The sequence below is a fragment of the Lissotriton helveticus genome, chromosome 12 (genome assembly GCF_964261635.1).
Source record: "Lissotriton helveticus chromosome 12, aLisHel1.1, whole genome shotgun sequence".
In the NCBI taxonomy this organism is placed as follows: Eukaryota; Metazoa; Chordata; class Amphibia; order Caudata; family Salamandridae; genus Lissotriton; species Lissotriton helveticus.
In genome coordinates this window covers 126,228,714-126,247,910 of record NC_136073.1, presented here as the reverse complement: position 1 = coordinate 126,247,910, position 19,197 = coordinate 126,228,714, and the positions used below count along the sequence as shown (strand labels likewise).

The 19,197-nt window shown below is 45.4% G+C and overlaps 1 protein-coding gene across 3 annotated transcripts in view; it reads left to right on the top strand.

Moving 5' to 3' along the window:
- Window positions 1-19,197, top strand: part of QTMAN (queuosine-tRNA mannosyltransferase) — a 140,982-nt gene that overhangs the window by 30,697 nt on the left and 91,088 nt on the right. The gene's annotated exons all lie outside the window — the stretch shown is intronic.

The following is a 19,197-nucleotide window of genomic DNA, read 5'->3' as shown; positions in this document are numbered from 1 at the left end:
TTCCTCTACTCCGGTGCCCTGTTGGGGTCCCTAACTTTGGTACTCCACATGGGTAAAACCCTGTCGGACCATAATCCAGTGGAATTTGACAATGCAGTGGGGCAAGTTTCCAACCCCCATACCATCATGGAAATTACAACCCGTGATGCTGGCGGACCAGGTCTTCCGCAATTCTCTCTCAGAGGCGATTACCCATTATTTTTCGGTGAATGCGGGGTCTGCTAGCACTCGCCAGATGGAATGGGATGCCTTTAAAACGGTCATCAGGGGAGTGGCTATTAGCACCAAGGTGGGGGTACGACTTGCTCTCATAGAGCGACTTTCTAGATTAGAGGGCAGCTTGGCCGCGTTGGAGGGAGAGGCAGCGGGAACAAATGAACAATTGTCACAATTGCGGGGGGGTTAATATTCAATACGCAGAACTGCTTGAGGAACTACGGGTTGTTGATTACCGGATGTACACACAGAAATTGCACACACAGGCTAATAGGTCGGGGATCCCTGGGTGATAGGGCGACTTCAATGCTGTGATGGATATTGTCCTAGATAGATCACACCTCCCATTACATGCCACTGAAAGTAGGAAACAGGCAGAGGCGCTTGCGAGATGGACTGATGGGCGGGAACTCCATGATTCATGGCGCGCAAAACACCCTGGGCCTAGGGAGTACCCCTTTTATTCACCACCAAACAAATTGCACACTCAAATAGATCGGTTCCTCTGCTCCAGTGCCCTGTTGGGCGGGAACTCCATGATTCATGGCGCGCAAAACACCCTGGGCCTAGGGAGTACCCCTTTTATTCACCACCAAACAAATTGCACACTCAAATAGATCGGTTCCTCTGCTCCGGTGCCCTGTTGGGGTCCCTAACTTTGGTGCTCCACATGGGTAAAACCCTGTCGGACCATAATCCAGTGGAATTGACAATGCAGTGGGGCAAGTTTCCAACCCCCATACCATCTTCGAAATTACAACGCGTGATGCTGGTGGACCAGGTCTTCCGCAATTCTCTCTGAGGCGATTACCCATGATCTTTCGGTGAATGTGGGGTCTGCTAGCACTCGCCAGATGGAATGGGATGCCTTTAAAACGGTCATCAGGGGAGTGGCTATTAGCACCAAGGCGGGGGTACGACTTGCTCTCATAAAGCGACTTTCTAGACTAGAGGGCAGCTTGGCCGCGTTGGAGGGAGAGGCAGCGGGGACAAATGAACAATTGTCACAATTGCGGGGGGGTTAATATTCAATACGCAGAACTGCTCGAGGAACTACGGGTTGTTGATTACCGGATGTACACACAGAAATTGCACACACAGGCTAATAGGTCGGGGATCCCTGGGTGATAGGGCGACTTCAATGCTGTGATGGATATTGTCCTAGATAGATCACACCTCCCATTACATGCCACTGAAAGTAGGAAACCGGCAGAGGCGCTTGCGAGATGGACTGATGGGCGGGAACTCCATGATTCATGGCGCGCAAAACACCCTGGGCCTAGGGAGTACCCCTTTTATTCACCACCAAACAAATTGCACACTCAAATAGATCGGTTCCTCTGCTCCAGTGCCCTGTTGGGCGGGAACTCCATGATTCATGGCGCGCAAAACACCCTGGGCCTAGGGAGTACCCCTTTTATTCACCACCAAACAAATTGCACACTCAAATAGATCGGTTCCTCTGCTCCGGTGCCCTGTTGGGGTCCCTAACTTTGGTGCTCCACATGGGTAAAACCCTGTCGGACCATAATCCAGTGGAATTGACAATGCAGTGGGGCAAGTTTCCAACCCCCATACCATCTTCGAAATTACAACGCGTGATGCTGGTGGACCAGGTCTTCCGCAATTCTCTCTGAGGCGATTACCCATGATCTTTCGGTGAATGTGGGGTCTGCTAGCACTCGCCAGATGGAATGGGATGCCTTTAAAACGGTCATCGGGGGAGTGGCTATTAGCACCAAGGCGGGGGTACGACTTGCTCTCATAAAGCGACTTTCTAGACTAGAGGGCAGCTTGGCCGCGTTGGGAGGGAGAGGCAGCGGGGACAAATGAACAATTGTCACAATTGCGGGGGCTAATATTCAATACGCAGAACTGCTCGAGGAACTAGGGGTTGTTGATTACCGGATGTACACACAGAAATTGCACACACAGGCTAATAGGTCAGGGCTCCTGCTGGCGTGGTTGGTTCGGAATGCCCCACTACCCACACCCATACTCGAAATTAAGAATAGGGAGGATACTGTGGTGACTACGCAACTGGACATCAATTTTGCATTTAGGGACTATTACGAGCACCTATACGGTCCGCAGCCTGGACTACCTGATACTGAATTTGACCAATTCTTTGACGGTATAACCCTCCCACAACTCACAACAACAATGTGATAACTTAATGAAACCAATAAATGGGGCGAAATTCTGCCAGGCAATTAAGGCCTTGCCCCGCAACAAAACCCCAGAGTCTGTTGGACTGCCGGTTGAATTTTATGCGGTGTATGCTGAATTATTAACTCCACATGTGCAATGCATATACCGAGAATCACTGGAAGAGGGTGGGCTGCCTACTACTACATTGCAAGCGTTCGTAGTCTCTTTATTAAAACCTGGGAGGGACGCGCTGCTCATATCAAGCTATAGACCCTTGTTGCTCCTCAATACGGATTATAAGATTCTCAGTAAGTTGCTGGCCACCCGCCTTGGTCAGTTTAGTCCCGCACTGATACAGACTGATCAGTGTGGGTTTGTACCTGGTAGGAACACTGCACTCCACATCAGATGCCTGCACCGGTTCATGCTGGGCACACTAGACATGGGAACTAGGGAAGGTTGTATATCCCTTGACTTGAGGCAAGCGTTCGGATTATATGTTCAGTGCACTCGCCCGCTTTGGTATACCTGAGGAATATTTAGCGTGGGTGCGCTTACTATACAAGAACCCCACTGCTCGGGCGCTCACGGGTCAGCACATTTCAGGGCAATACGTGGTGGCACGGGGAACCAGACAGGGATGCCCCTTGTCACCGTTACTGTTTATTCTAGCTTTGGAGCTGCTTTTACATAGCCTTTGTGCTCTCGCCGCCTGTAAGGGAATAACGTGTGGTAGTATGTCCCACACCGTCTTGGCCTATGCAGATGATCTCATCTTTATATATCAAGGACATGGATGCGGATCCTCATCCAATGCCCTCTATTTTTGCTTCTTTTCAGGGTCTATCTGGCCTGGCTATTAATGCAGCCAAGTCGTATGCATATTTCGTTGATATCGCTGAAAGGAGCAGGCATTTCAAGTTTGGCTCCTGGACCTTCCATATAGCACCTGATACATTTAAATATCTCACAACACAAATCTATCGTAATACCGAGGACCTCCAGGATGGCAACCTTATGCGAGCGATCACCGCTCTAAAATTCAGGTCTGGGTCTCATTGTCCCTCTTGGTAGCGGGCAGGGTGACCATTACGAAAATGGTGCTGCTACCGTGGCTCCTTTACTATTTTACCAACTTACCGATACTTCCTGTGAGTATTTTTAAAATATTGAATTCTCTGGTATCAGATCTAATATGGGGCACAGGGCGGAGACATGTTAGCCTAGTGAAACTACAACTCACCACGGCACAAGGGGGGATGGGAGTGCCGGATTTACGTGCATATTGCTATGCTAGCCAGCTGCAATGGCTGGCAAATTGGCTCGCAGGACGTAATTTGCAGGAGTTGGATGTGATGTCACGGGAATGGGACAAGGGAGTCCTCCACAGGCGCTCATTACCACAGACCCCCCCTATTGCCGTCAACGCCCCACTTGTTGAAACTAGCGATCGCTTACTGGCGGAGTGCAGTGGTCAGAAGCCGCTGTATGCCCCCACTATTCCACTACTGGGTATCCCTACACACTCGGGACAGACCACCGTCCGCACGCTGCGAGCATGGGCTGGCAAGGGAATCACCACGGTAGGGGAGTTCTTTTCTGAGGGTGTATTAATGCCACATGAACATTTTTTACGTGTACCTGGCGCCCCCGACACGCAGTTCCTCCTACATGCACATACGCACCACATGGTCACCCGAGGGTATTGAACCAGTCACGAATGCATTACTTACCATGCAATACCTAATGGGAAATGGGGCACGGCTGATGAGGTGGCTAACCCACGGAATTTGCACTGAGAAAATGGTCTCCTTGCAGCCGCTGCGCGATAAGTGGGAGGGAGACATAGGCCGTGCATTTACAGACAAGGAATGGAACACTATACTGGGGTACCCCAAGAAAGGTTCTCGAAATCCTAAGTTTAAATTGATGTTACTCCACAGAGCTTACCTGACCCCGCACAGACTGAGCGCTATGTTCCAGGGAGCAGAGGATGCCTGCCCGTGGTGCCGCGCCCCTGATGCAGGGTTGGTACACATGCTGTGGGATTGCCCTAGACTGGAACACTACTGGGGGACGATCTGTAAAATACTGACGAATATAGCCCTGGTGCGCCAGAACGACATGTACTGGGTCTGGGGCCCAGTGACCAGAAGGGTGGCTCTGCTTGCCGTTTTGCCAATCTTGCGCTCCTGCTGGCCAAGAGAGCCATAACTGCTAAATGGAAGGCTACTAGAGCCGCCTCCCTGCAGGACTGGCAAACGGAAATGCTCAGGTTGGGTAGGGCGGAGGGGGCTGAACTGAAACGTGTGGAATGTTGAGGCCTAAGGAAAACACAGATTTCGATGGGATGGTACGCAATGATAGAGGAATATCCTGCGATAGACGTCTTGTCCTGTTGAAGCGAACTCAGATTATTGTATATGGGCTTACTCCACAAAAATGGGGCCCGTAAGCTCCTCTCGACCCTTGTGGGATATACTGTCTGGATTGACAGGACTATGCAAACTACCTGAGTCAGTCTTCGTAGCCAAGTCACATACAACTGCGGTTGTGAGAAATGTGCAGATACTATTGGTGGATGTATAGGGCCGAGCATGCAGGGGGGGAGGGTGAGTGTGAGATCTTGTTAGAAATGTTATGATTTTATTTGAAATTGATTGGTTTGATCATAACACGTTCGCACGGATTTTTAGCGTCGAGGTAACTGTTGATAATTCTTAGTAAATTTCTTGCCGCATGAGACGCATTGGCGACATTAGACCATTAAATGATTCCACGCAGGGAATATCATGGATGTACGATATTGGTGTGACGTGTTATTCTACATTACTTGTCAATCTGTGAACTATGTAATGCTTTTATATGTACATCTCACACTGTATGATGTCTGACTCAATGCTGTGCGTAATTCAATAAAAAAAAAAAAAACAAGAACAAGCTGTTTTTACAAGTATCCGGAACATCTATGGGTGCAACTTTCGCACCTATCTGGCCTGCATTTATGTGGGCCAGTTTGTGGAGAACTATATCCATCATCCATCAAACCCCTTCCAGAGAAATATTTACCTCTGGAAGCGGTATATAGACGATGTGTTTTGTATATGGTCAGGATCAGAAAGTTGTCTTTTTGAGTTCCTGAATTGGCTTAATGGTCTGGATATATGTCTCCTTGACCATTCGTTACCAGCAGGCAGTGTATCTTGATCTGGACATTGCAGTGGTCAAAAATAAACTATGTACCACTGTACATCAGAAATCCACAGATGGAAACTCACACCTCCGTTATCAGTCATTTTACCTGAGGGCCTTGCGTGACAACCTTCCTGTGGGTACCGCAGGAATTGTTCAACTTATATGCAGCAGTCTGAAGATTTAGCTGACAAATTGATGCAGAGGGCCTATCCAAAGAAGGTGTTGAAAAAAGCTCGTAAAAGAGCCTTAAATACACCTCGCGAAGCTCTACTTGAACGAAATGAGAGACAGCATGGTGATTGCCTGCCAGTGGTTATGACTTTTGACCCCTTGTCAACTAAAATTCGTCAAACTATATGGAAACATTGGTCATTACTGTCCACAGCTGATTTTAAGATGCCACGGCCCCGGTTCGTGTTTAAACGTGCAAGTAACCTAAAGGATTAACTTGTACATACACGGCCTGTGCAATGCATCAAAAATACATCTATTCCACCTGGGCTCTACCCTTATGTTAGTTGCTCAGTGTGTGATCTGAAGGAGAAGACCAACAGTGTGCAGTTGCTGAGTGGGAGGACATGGCATCTGAATAATTTCAGCAACTGCAATACTGTTAACGTGATATACAGACTCGTGTGTCCGTGCGGATGACACTATATAGGTTTAACTTTACAAAAGATTAAAATTCACATTCAGGAACATCTGAGTACAATAAAGTCTGGAAAACTAACCACACGACTGGTGCAACACATTCAGGAACAACATCATGATTACAGGGCATTGAAATGGCTTGTGCTGGAAAGACTAGTGGGAGAGGCATGTAACATTGAAAAGACGCTCGACATTAAAGAAGGCCGTGGATCTATTCTGAAAAGCTGACCAAATTGGATTGAATGATTTTAAAGAATGGAATAAGGTCAGTAGAATAATCAGTTCGGAGGGGAAAGTTATTGCTCACAGGTATGCAGGAGGGACTGCTATTTTGATATCAGTGTTGGTGTTGGTTTTCCCTTTCATGTTTTTCGAGTTGATTGATGGAAATGGTTCAACTTGTAATTCTTTATAAATAAAGGATGGCCCTCCTCTCTCAGCAATATAAGTAGTAGAGTTTATATGAGATGACTCTCATATTGGCAGTACACCTTGAAAGGCTGAGGTTTCAGTATGAAGGTGTGCAAGCAACACTGAATAGAGTAACCTTTTAGTGATTTAGTAGACCCATAAGTTAAATATCTGGCAACTAACCCTTTGAAAAATTTGAATTAGCAAAGAAAATCTGATTAGATAGATGTGGGCGCTAACGAACGGAATTCAGATGATAATATCAAATAAGTGATGTTACAGGTGTAATATGATAATAACGAGTGTCCATTGATAATTGCATGAAGAAAAATGTCCTGATCGTGTATTATGATAAAAGTAGAAGCCTTTAGGTTATAATACCAGGGTTAGCTGCTAAAAGCGATGCGGCAGAACGGGGCGATAGATGATCAAAGATGGCACTCATGGTTTTTACATCTGCGTGTGGACCAGAGGTGAGGTGATCTGATTCCTTCCGGTACAAGCATTTGAAAAAAACGAGCCGGAACCGCAGTAGCACGCTAGAACGAGACGAAGCTTGATACACAGGTGTATGTGGTAAGAGTATGTGTGCTTGGCTGACGAGCAGAGAGTTATCATTGATACTCGACTTACTCGTGGATATGGATGGTGAGAGCTGGTGCGCTCAAAAGTTTAAAAAAAAAGATTTTTAAAGTTGACGGCACAAGTTACAATATTTAAGCAGAACGAGTACACTTGCAGTGATTTTGTAACCGATGGGTGAAATTTGAGTAGGACCCGTGTTGGAAACGGTAGGCTGGGAATATAGCTGCAACTTGAATTAGCAAGATGGAAAATGGATGAATAGTGGCTATATGTTTTCACAGTTGCATTAATGGCAACAGAGTGTGCTGTTAGGGGAATGACGATATAAAAGAAAAATACCCCTTGACATGGTGGGAAGCTGGTACGAAGACCCTTGACTACCACCTGGTAAATATATATTGTAATGGATGACATTCAGGTCAGTGGTTGACCTGGAAAACCAGTACTTACCATGTAGGATGTCCGAACTGGTTGGTGGTTTTAATTGATACATATTTGTGTTTGTCAGTCAGTCACTCCGTGTACAGACTCAGAAGTCCAGTGAGGTAACTATTGACCTCAAGCCCTGAGGAAATTGCCACAACATTGGAACTGTACTGTTTATTGTATATATCACTGGCCTTTATCCTACAGTAGCCATGTCCTTCGCTGATTTTGGAGCTGTATTGATTATTGTATATATCTCTGGCTCTCGTCCTTCTGTTGTCAATTCTAACCCCCATCCTTGTATTTTGCCTATGCCATCCTCTACGTAACGTGTTTATCCCTGTAAAGCGATCTGATACCCTACCGGGTCATGTTCGCGCAATATAAAACCTCAGATATATAAATAATAAAGAAAGGAAATAAAACATGTTGGCCCATCTTGAATTGGTCTGCAACATGCAGTTTGTTTTTAATTTTGAGTAAACTCACAAGTCTGAATACAATTGTAACCTCATTTTTGTGAGTTTGAACTCCATTTTAATTTGAGATCATTTCTATTGCTTGCACATTTCTGGGTCTTTTTTCCTTTTGTTGATATACACATCACTATCTTCACCTCTTATCTTTTTATTGGACACTTAATTTCTAATAGGTGAGAAAGTTACCAATGATGAGAAATGTGGGCAAGCTGGTGAGAACCTACCAGTAGCTCCTGTGGTGTGGCGCACGTGAGGGACATTCTCACCTTCACACATTTTTTTGTGTCTTTATATGCACCTTTTGTAGTTAAGGGTATATTGGGAATGAGTTGACTGACAAACCAACATTTAAAGAAAACATATTAAAATATTGCGGGTTCGTAGGAATGGACAAAGACTGGTAAAGTGTGTAGACCAGCTGTTGGGTAGAGGCACATATCCCCAAAACCAGCCCTATTATAAAGATTGCAGAGTGTCCCGCATAGTCAGGTCTTTGGTTGTTTATGGACACTTTTTGCATACCTTCATAAGGACTTGAAAGCCTGGGTCAGGCTCAACACTGGTGGAGAGGTCTCCAATGACATCAAAGTCTGTAGAGGGTTCAGGCAGGGTTGTGTTCTTCAAGCAGCACCCGCCGCAAGGTTAAATGTGCATGTTTTCCTTTGCATGCACGAAGCGGCAGGCACCGCGTGGTGCCTGCCGCTTCGTGCATGCAAAATAGGTACCCCCCATGTGCACCTCCCACCCCCCCAACACCCCTGGGGTCCTGCAACGGGCCCCCATACTCAGACTCCACATGCTTTTCTACGGCGGAAAACCCGCAGTGGAAAAGCATGTCTCCGCCGGCATCCTAATATGGCTGGCGGTGTCTGATAGACACCGCCACCATATTAGAGCTTTTCCGCCGCGGTCGGATGGCGACCGCGGCGGAAAAGCGGCGGACGGAAAAATGACCCCCCCAGCCATCCTAATCTGGCGGGGGGTCTTTTCTGTGTCCGCAGCGGTGAATCCGCATCCTACGGGCCGGCAGTGGCTTCTGCCGGCCCGGAGGATGCGGATTCACTGCGATCCTAATCGGGCCCTTAGTGTTGGTTTTTGCTACCACAACATGCAGGAGCTTCTTGGGTCGATCATATGATGTACTATAGGAACACATTTTCTAAAGCTATTAATTTGGTTCTTAGCCCCTGTTCGCCTTGGATGGGAGAGACTATCATAGCCACTTTAAAAAAAATAATATATATATATATATTTCAGTGTATTTCCACGGCAACGAATGGTTCAGGGGTATTTGGTTACTCAAAGAGTTGTAGCATTCAGTTTGAGGAAAATAGGTTGTGTCGGAAACTTTTGCGTGCTCCTATCTCTACATCCATGTATGTCTGCTGTAGCAAACTAAAACTACACTATATTGAAGATTATGTAAAGGCCCGCCCTGCTTTATTTCGGCTAGCCATTTGGAAAAGAGAGATTATAGGAGATTGGCTTAAGTGTGACAGGGGAATGGATATTCCATGGCTAGCCGAGGTGAGATCAAGCCTAAACAGGGTTAACCTTGAACAGAATTTTTTTTTTATGCCCAAATGAGGTAAATATTGTCAATAAAAAAACCTCTTCGGACGGCACTATATATGTATTCTAGTAAGGCAAGCCTCGACAGGGAGTCTAGGGAACCAATTGTAGTCACTTTTATGTCTATTGAAAACACATATTATCAGCCGGCTACTTATCTCGCAAAACCTATTGGTCACTGGGAAAGAGGAGAGATGACTCCTTTTCCGCCTATGGGCTGGCACATTGAATTTTTTACCTTGTGTTCCTCTTGGTTTTCAGGCCAATTTAGATTCCCTGCCATGCCCGTGGGACGGTCAGAGTGGGCAAACCTCATTATATTTTTTATTTTTTAAAACGTTTCATTTAAAGTGTACCAAATGGTTATTATTACCGTATTTTAAAAAAAATCCGCCTGTTCACCTTGAAGCTGCATATAGGAATATCCTCAATTTGGAAGATGAGCTGGTTTTTCGAGTTGGCACTTTTTTGAAAACTGCTGTGCATGCCCGCAACACGATGTGCACTATATGAATAAAGTTTTATTGAATTTGTTTTTACATTGTTATTATGATCATGATGAACTCATGTATTACATGTGTCATCTTAATGTTATGTTATGTTATTGCTTATTTGTATAGCGCCTATCACCGCCGGTCTCTAAGCGCTTAGAAACAGAACAACACAACACACTGTTAGCCCAAATCTCTCAGGCATACCCATCGACTATGCTGAAGTCATCGCCCTTTTAAATAAATGAGTTTTTAATTTCTTTCTGAAGGGCAGTAACTGAGATTCTTCCTTCAGAGTAGTCGGAAGTGCATTCCACAACTGTGGGAGAAGAACAGACAGAGCCCTGCCTCCTCTGGTTTTTAGCTTGAATCTTGGTTGAAACAGATTAGAGGTCTTCCCTGAGCGCAGAGGTCTACCCGGAACGTATCTCATGAGACGTTGTTTTATGTACTCTGGTGCTTTACCAAAGAGAGCCTTGTGGGCCACACAGAGACATTTGAATTGGACTCTGTACATGACCGGTAGCCAGTGCAACTTTTGGAGCAGGGGGGTGGCGTGAGAGTTTCTAGGCAGGGAGTGGATCAGCCTTGCGGCATCGCTCTGTACTACCTGCAGCTTCCTCAACAACTTCTGTGGCAAGCCGAGGTATAGTGCATTGCCGTAATCCAGTCTTGAAATGACTGTGGCAGATACAATCGATTGCAGGGTAGAGGCTGATAGGATGGGTACCAATTTCCGCAATTGCCTCAATACACCCGTGCAAGAACCAACCACGGCTGCGACTTGGGAAGCCATCGAGAGGTCTGCATCAATCCTCAGACCGAGACTTTTTACCACCTTACCAGGGGGGGGAGTAGAACCTAGCTCTGGGGGCCAGTATAGGTCACTCCAGGGGTTCCCTAGGTTACTGAGGACCAGCACCTCGGTTTTTTCGGCATTCACTTTCAACAGATTGTTGGTCATCCAATTGACCGTGAAGCTAAGCAGATTCCTCACTGATTCCTGGGCCTCAATGGTGTCTTCCAGCTGAACCAGTAGCTGGGTATCATCTGCGTAGTTAAAAACTTCGCAGTTCCGGCTCATGAGCTCCTCAACCAGCGGCTGCAGATAGATATTGAACAGCAGGGGGGATAGCGCTGACCCCTGGGGCACACCCCATGGTACCTCACTAATCCCCGATAGCTGATCACCCAGCTGTACCCTTTGAGTACGACCTGATAGAAAAGACTCCAGCCACTTTAGCACTTGGCCAGTGATCCCCAGCTTCGCGATACGGTCCAGCAGGATGGTATGGCTGACCGTATCGAAAGCCGCCGACAGATCTAAGAGAATCAGGGCGCACGGCTGCTTATTGTCTGCCCTGACTCTCAGTTCGTCGGTGACCGCGGCCATTACTAGTTCCGTGCTATGTTGGGATCGGAACCCTGCTTGCCTGGCGTGAAGGAGATGGTGTTCCTCCAAGTAGCCAGACAAAGTGCCTAGGACGTGCTTCTCCAAGAGCTTACTCAGGAAAGGAAGCTGCGAGATAGGTCTGTAATTTTTCAAGGCCTTCGGGTCAGTACCAACTTTTTTCAACAGTGGGGAGACCCTAGCTTCCTTCAACTGGACAGGAAGATACCCTGTTTCCAGTGAGTTATTAAGTAAACTCAACACCTGGGGCTGGATGCCTGGCAATGCCATTTTAAAAATCCTTGGGGGGCATGGGTCTATAGTGGAGCCAGATTTGGTCTGTCCAACAAGTTCCTCGAGGCGTGTGTCGTCGATAGGGGGAAAGATGCTTAACATCATAGGCGGCACCTGAGCCCCTAGCGTGGACAAAGGGGGGGTAACTAAGCGTGAATTTATATCAGTAATGATATCCTGTACCTTCTGGAGGAAAAAAGTTTGGATGAATCACAATCTGGCTGATCATTCACAGAAATTGTCCCTTTCTGTTGCGTGAGCTCTCTTAGGATCACAAAGGTTTCTCGCTGTAAATTAGTTGCTTCTCTAATTCTTCCCTCGTAGAAGGCTGATTTTCTCTCCAGAATGTCTGCCTTATATTTCGCCAGCAGAGTTTTAAAGGTTACTGCCTCCGTTTGACCATAATTAAGTCTCCACATTCTCTCAGCCTTCCGAAGAGCTTGCTTTTTCTCTTTCAGTGAGGCATCGAACCATGGTGCTCCCTTCTCTTTGGATCTAGTCCTCTCTATCTGCTCAGGAGCCAGTTGATCAAGAGCGGCAAGCAGCCAGGACATAAGTGCGGTGGCATCGTTATCTAAATTTATGCCACTCAGTGTGGGAAGGGCGGCTGAGGACAGGGCGGCTATTAAAAAGTCAGCCTCAACCTTGTTCCAGAGCCGGACTTTCCTCTGTGCCTGATGAGATGCAGCCCGAACGGGGTCACCCGGAACCCAGCATCTGATCATAGAATGGTCCGACCAGATGCAGGGGCTGATCTCGGTAATCGTAGTATTAGGCATAGAAGACCATACCAGGTCTAGCGTGTGGCCCTTCACGTGGGTGGGGCCCACCACCAGCTGTTGGAGGTTTAGCGCTGAAAGATTAGCTTCAAACTCCAACTCGGTGGCGTCTCTAGGTAGCTTGTCCCAGTGGTAGTTAAAATCCCCTACCACCAGCAGGGATTTGTATCGCGAGGCCAAATCCGTCAACAGTTCAAAGAAACTGTCATTGAAATCCGGTGAGCTCTGCGGTGGACGATAAGCTACCAGTATTACAAAGCAGGAGGATTTAAGTGAAATTTTAATCCCCAACAACTCTGCTCCTGCGCAGTTTTCCGCTGTGATCTGTTTCACTGTCAGGCTCTTTTTAAACAACAACGCCACACCCCCACCCCTACAGTCATTTGGGCGATTATGCCATACCGCATCGTACTCACGAGGTAGGGCAGCTAGAATGTCTGGCATAGATGCTGTGCCAAGCCAAGTCTCTGAGAGGGCGAGAATGTCAATTTCACCCTCCACTAATAAGGAAAACACATCTAGATGATGTTTATGCAGTGAGCGTGTGTTTAAAATGGCGATAATCAGACCATGTGCCTGACAAGAATAGGAGGAGGGGTTAGACCGGGAGCCTGCAATTTTATTTCGCAACAGAGCATTAGACAGTAGAGAAGTCCGCGTTACCTCATCAAGACCAATGGTGTCCGTTTTTAATGCCCGGAGAGTTTCATGCGAGTATGTGCGTATTTGGGCAGAGTGTCTAGCCCCTAGGCCCGTCCTGGCCCGGACGGGCACAGACTGGCTTTCCTCTGGCGCTCCTCCGGCGCGCTGCTGCGCGCGATCGCTGCGCGCTTGCATAGCGATGAGCTTAAGAAGTATGTGGCTGAGGGCGCTAGCAAAGACTAGACCGCTAACCCACGGAGCGTGGTGTCAGCGTCTACACCCAAAATGGCGGCCGGGCGGCGAGGGGATCACCAAAGTGGTGAGAAATGCTTCCTTAAGATCCGAAAGTGCAAATAGTGCAAGGCTGGGGGGGCGAGGGGTCACACAAACCAAATTAAGAGCACAAAACTAATTTTAAAACATTAATTCATAACATACCTATCTGGCAAAAAAACGATTAAAATACATTTAAAAAGGAGCTAATCTCCAACAATGTGGGAGGCAGTGTGATTAGGCAGGGTATCAGCAGCAAAGTGTTCTGAAACTAACCGGCGCGCTGGCCGAGAGGCTACCTAAATAGACTTTGCCTAAGAGCACTAGCAAAGACTAGACCGCTAACCCACGGAGCGTGGTGTCAGCGTCTACACCCAAAATGGCGGCCGGGCGGCGAGGGGATCACCAAAGTGGTGAGAAATGCTTCCTTAAGATCCGAAAGTGCAAATAGTGCAAGGCTGGGGGGGCGAGGGGTCACACAAACCAAATTAAGAGCACAAAACTAATTTTAAAACATTAATTCATAACATACCTATCTGGCAAAAAAACGATTAAAATACATTTAAAAAGGAGCTAATCTCCAACAATGTGGGAGGCAGTGTGATTAGGCAGGGTATCAGCAGCAAAGTGTTCTGAATAATGCTGTATATAGCAATGTCCTCAACTTGGAAAACAATGAACTGGCGCCCCGAGTTAGCATTTTTAAAAATTGTTGTGTGTGCTTGCAATATGATGTGCACTTTATGAATGATGTTTTATTGAATCTGTTTTTAGGTCTAGCCTAGCGCAGCGCACATGCGCTGCTCTAGGAAATTGGCCTCTTGGAATCACTTCAGCTTTTTCTGGAAGCTCGTGCGGGTGGTGCTCACATGCTATTGGCCTTTGCGCCTGGCTTTCAAAAATGAAAGCACGCAATAGCCAAAGGCGGGTGCATGTCCCACCTTTTCAGAAAATGTTTACTCCCACAGCGTTTTGCTGTCTGGAGCGAGCAGGGGCCTGCAGGCTGCCATCTATTCTGGATCCTGTTACCAATTAGTGTGTTCACTTTAGCGGCGCGCTTGATTTTCCTCTTGTAGCTTTCTATTTCTTAGTGGCACTCAATCACCATACAAAACCAAACCTATTAGCTATGTCAATGACAGTTACTTTTGCATTTCCAGAGTATGATGATCTAGCATTACTCCTCCTTGATATTGCATATCCGGAAGGCACACCAGCGTGCGCTTAGAGTCCCTCCTCCATGTCACCGCTGAAATAGAGAGGAGCAGTTTTTATGTTTTACTTGTGAAATTGATGAGAAGTTAAATTGCTTTTGGCAGAAAGACCGTCTGAATGCGGGTCCTGCTTTCGTTGGAGCGCCCGATAGCTGTATGACCGCTTCCTCAATTGTTTTTGTTGCTGCTGTATGAAGTGACAAAACACAGTCAATTAAATGAACGAAAATTACTTTAATCTGGCTCATTTGGACAATTTGGAACAAACTGTATTAGTCTTATCAAGCCGTGATTAGAAGGAAATTGCTTTGAACGTTCCCAGCAGCTCCTGCATGTTGTGGGTCCAGCAAACTCTATCAGTTATGTTAACAGCCTGGGAACACAAGGACTCTGGCGCCATTTTCAAGGCTCGCCAGCAATTTTTAACATCTGCATTCATAGCCCCAGTTGTTAAAACATTCACGGGGGACAGAGGATTGTACGAGATTGATCATTTAATTTCCTCTCACTCTTTCTAAAGTGACCAGAAAATCAATGGGAATTGCTTTATAAACATGCAGTTATGGCGTCCCATTTTGTGGGGAAGTGTGGCTGAATGGCAGCTGTCTCTTGGCACCAAGGCCGTCTGTAGCATGTAGTCCGGGCCGGGGCCCACCCACGAACCACAGTTATGACGTTCTGCACTGCGGGAAGTGTGGCTAAATTTAAGCTGCCTTCTGGCACCAAGGTAGTCTGGTACGTGCAGTCCAGTCCCCCACGGACAGCAGGTATGGTGTCCGCAGTAGATATGGCACTGCATTTGTAATGGATACAACCTGCCAAGACATGACGAGAACACTGACAAGTTTGGAGAAGAAGAGCTGCTTTCAACAGCAGCAAGTGGTCCACCTTTGATTAATCGAGAGTGTAAATTGAATTAGGTCTCTTGGACAATTCACTAGTATTTTTCTAAATATGGTCTGTTTACAGTTCTCACTCCTCATGGAGAAAATCATTTGCTTTTAGAGTGTAAGTATGCCAGACTGATGTGGCTTAACGGCTCCAGCGGCCGACCTTGAAGCTGAAAAACCCGGTTCGAGTCGGGCGGAATGCTCAAGCATCCTGTGATTCTGGGCAAATGACTACTCCTGTGCCTAGAAATAAATAAAAAATTAATGCGTCCGTCTGTAATTCAACTGGTGCTCATGTGAAGAGCTCTGATACCTTCAGGTCAAGTTCAAGCTATAGAAAACTGCAACGAAACAGAACAATTCATTTTGTTACTGCTTGCCGCTCTCGTCTGCAGTGTCTACTGTACACACCAGAACACAAAGATAATCTCCATCCTAATTTGTTGCCAATTTTTTATCTGTTTAACCCATTCAAACATTTCATCGAAACAAAATACCCACTTAAGAAGATGTAATCAGGTTCCTAGCCAGAGTGCACCTCTGAGACACACAACATTAAGAATGGTGGATGATGCCCTTCGGATCCTTTTTGTATGCCGTCAGCTCCACGAAACACTGGCACAGCATACATTCACTTAGGCCCCCTCCCATAGCATTCGGTAAACATTGTGCAATTTGTTAAAAATGCTGCCAAGGTCCCGTCGGCGCGTGTGCACACTAGTTTTTACTTCTGGCACTGCTCAGACGTTTATGTACCCATTCTATTTGTTTTGTCAATTTGCTAGTTAAAACAGACTGATACATTTTAGTTTAATAGCAACCGGAAGTTGCTATAGCAAAAGATGGCAGATGCCGGTAGCAGACTGCTCCTGCCTCTTATGCCTCTTGTTTACTTCCCGCTCTGCTCACAGCTGCTGCCTAACCATAAGCGACATCGTGGGCAAGACACTAAGTTCTAAGGCAGGATGCCGGGGCCAGTAAGCTGGTGGGAGCCTACAGGCTGGGCGCCTTTATCCTCCGCATCACTGCTCTCAGCTCGAGGCAGGTGAGGAGAGGAACGATTAGTGTCCTGATCTTTTGGGTAGCAGCATATTGCATTGTTGGTCTTGTACTGCTGGCTATTCTAAATGTGTTTATGCTGCTTTGGCCATTGGCGCCCTGTCTGTTCTGGGATAAATATAGCGATCGGACGTATAGTAAGTAGCCCAACCCATCAACACACTCAGTTTAAAAAAAAAATCTATTTAAATACAAATGTATTCGCAATACGCTGATTGGCCTTAATTACATTTTTGATGGAAATTAATGTTGTTATAAGGAGGGATGAGGCAGTATGTGGATGAAGATATGCTATTAATGGTGATAGTAGTATACTCGTCAAATGTTTTCACCTTACATCTACATTTGTCCCGCAGTAGAACAGATTAGGGCGATTTCTGAATTTTGATTGCATTGGCAACAATTTTTGAAAACCAGCATCTACCTTTGAAGAGCATATACACCACATTTCTAAAACCAGGATTGGCTAAGCTTGATCTTGTTTTTTTGGGGGGGGGCCTTTCTGTACCCACATTGACCTTTGATGTCCTGTGAATCATTTTTAAGTGTTTTGAACTGGCCGGTCCCCAGGATCAGTTCTGTGTCTCTGTGCAGACATGTTCCCATAGTCGGAGCACTTTATTGCAGCATTCGTCCAGGCATTACATTGCAGTGCCTTTACAACGCAATCATTGCCACGTCTGCGACGGTACCACGAGTGTCATTACAATTACTTGTTTTAGGAAATACGGTGTTGGATTTGTGTTGGATTTTATGTCCAACACCTTCCCTACTGATACACCGACTGGAGTTGGAATAGAAATGTAAACTATTCTAAAGTTCAGCGCTTCCCTAAAGCAAGTCGTTGTAATGACTTGCATTGTAATGAAACTCGTAGTAACCACAAAGTCGCGGTATCTACTGTGTTGTTTCGCCATGCATATTTTTGGCTTGCGTGGTAATAGATGCTATTCGTTCAGGGAAACAATAGACCCAGGATAATATGCTGCATGCCTAAACACTTAGGAGGTCCAAAAGGCGAGACCTATTGGCTATGCCAATGCTTGTTATATTATTATCATGAATTTGTGTATTTTTATGTGCTGTTATGTGAATTGCTCTTTTATGGAAAGGTTTTTTCTGAATAAAGTAATTGAATTGAAAAACAAAATCAACAAAAAGGGGGCATCTTTGTTTTACAATAAACTTTTAGAATCATGAATTTATTTGCATAGATATTAGTTATTAAAATACAGTTTGTATGATATAAATAAACAGTTGAAAAGATAAGATTGAACAAATAGCACAATGTATTGTGCTAAGAAGTGATAATTAAAACAATTAAAATACCTAATATTTTAACATCAGCAAAGTCAGATGTTTAAGCACACAAATGTCACAAAAATTAAACTAATAATTCAAAACACGATCTACTCCACTTTCTACACTCATCACTGAATGTTTTAATGTTATATTTTGAGCTAACACAAATCCAATTGCATCTATCTTGTCCTTTGTCTAACATTTTTTCACACATAGCTGTATCTGATAGACACATCTATGTTTGAAGTATCACTGAAGGAGATAATGATGTTACTCTGAGCTGCTGTTTGAAAAGCAAAAAAGATGGTCAAAATGTCTATTCACACGAGATGTGTATGGTTTAATATTTGAGTGAAAATGTTCTGAATACCTTAAGTGTTTGCAGTCTTTTTACTTCAGGGCTCAATATATAGTAACAAGGCTATTCTCACGTTTTTCTTACATTTTCAGAGAATATTACTTATATTTGGGGGAAAATTATAATTTTGCCTTCAATGTCCTTCAACTGAATTGATCACATTGCTTTGATATCAGTGTCTTAGATTCACTGATTTGGGAAGTTGACGACCAAAATCGTCCTTAAAATGGGCAGGGTTTTACCCTACAGTGATTAACCACACGTGGTCATCATCAGTTCTAACGAGGTTTGCTGCAGGTAAACTGCCACCAGTCTTGTTGGAAAATAATGTATATATTACAGCAGACACAGGTCCAGGTAAGTATTTTGATTTAGTGTGCTGCACACGTGTGATAGAACATTAATAGTGATTACGTTCCACAAAGATGATTGTGTATTCTACAGAATACAGGTTAGAACCATAATTTGTAGAACATGAATCACAAGTCGGCGCGGACACCTGTAGAGCAATATAGTGGTCTGTGTCTTAGACTAAATGTGCATATTTAGGGCATGAATAAGTGGGTTACACTAGATTTACCAGAATCAACTATTGAAGAGGAACTCGATGACCAGAAGAATACATATTCAATTGTGATGCTGGCAAATAAAATAATGAAATAGCAGTTTGAATTGAAGAAGGGAACAACTGTGAGAACAATAGGTTTTCATGTTCAACTAGGAAGATACTTATACAGAACTCAAAACTACCTACTCTAACACATGCAGTATTCACTTTTATATTGGCTTCTGTTTAGGTCATTTAAAAAATGTGCATCA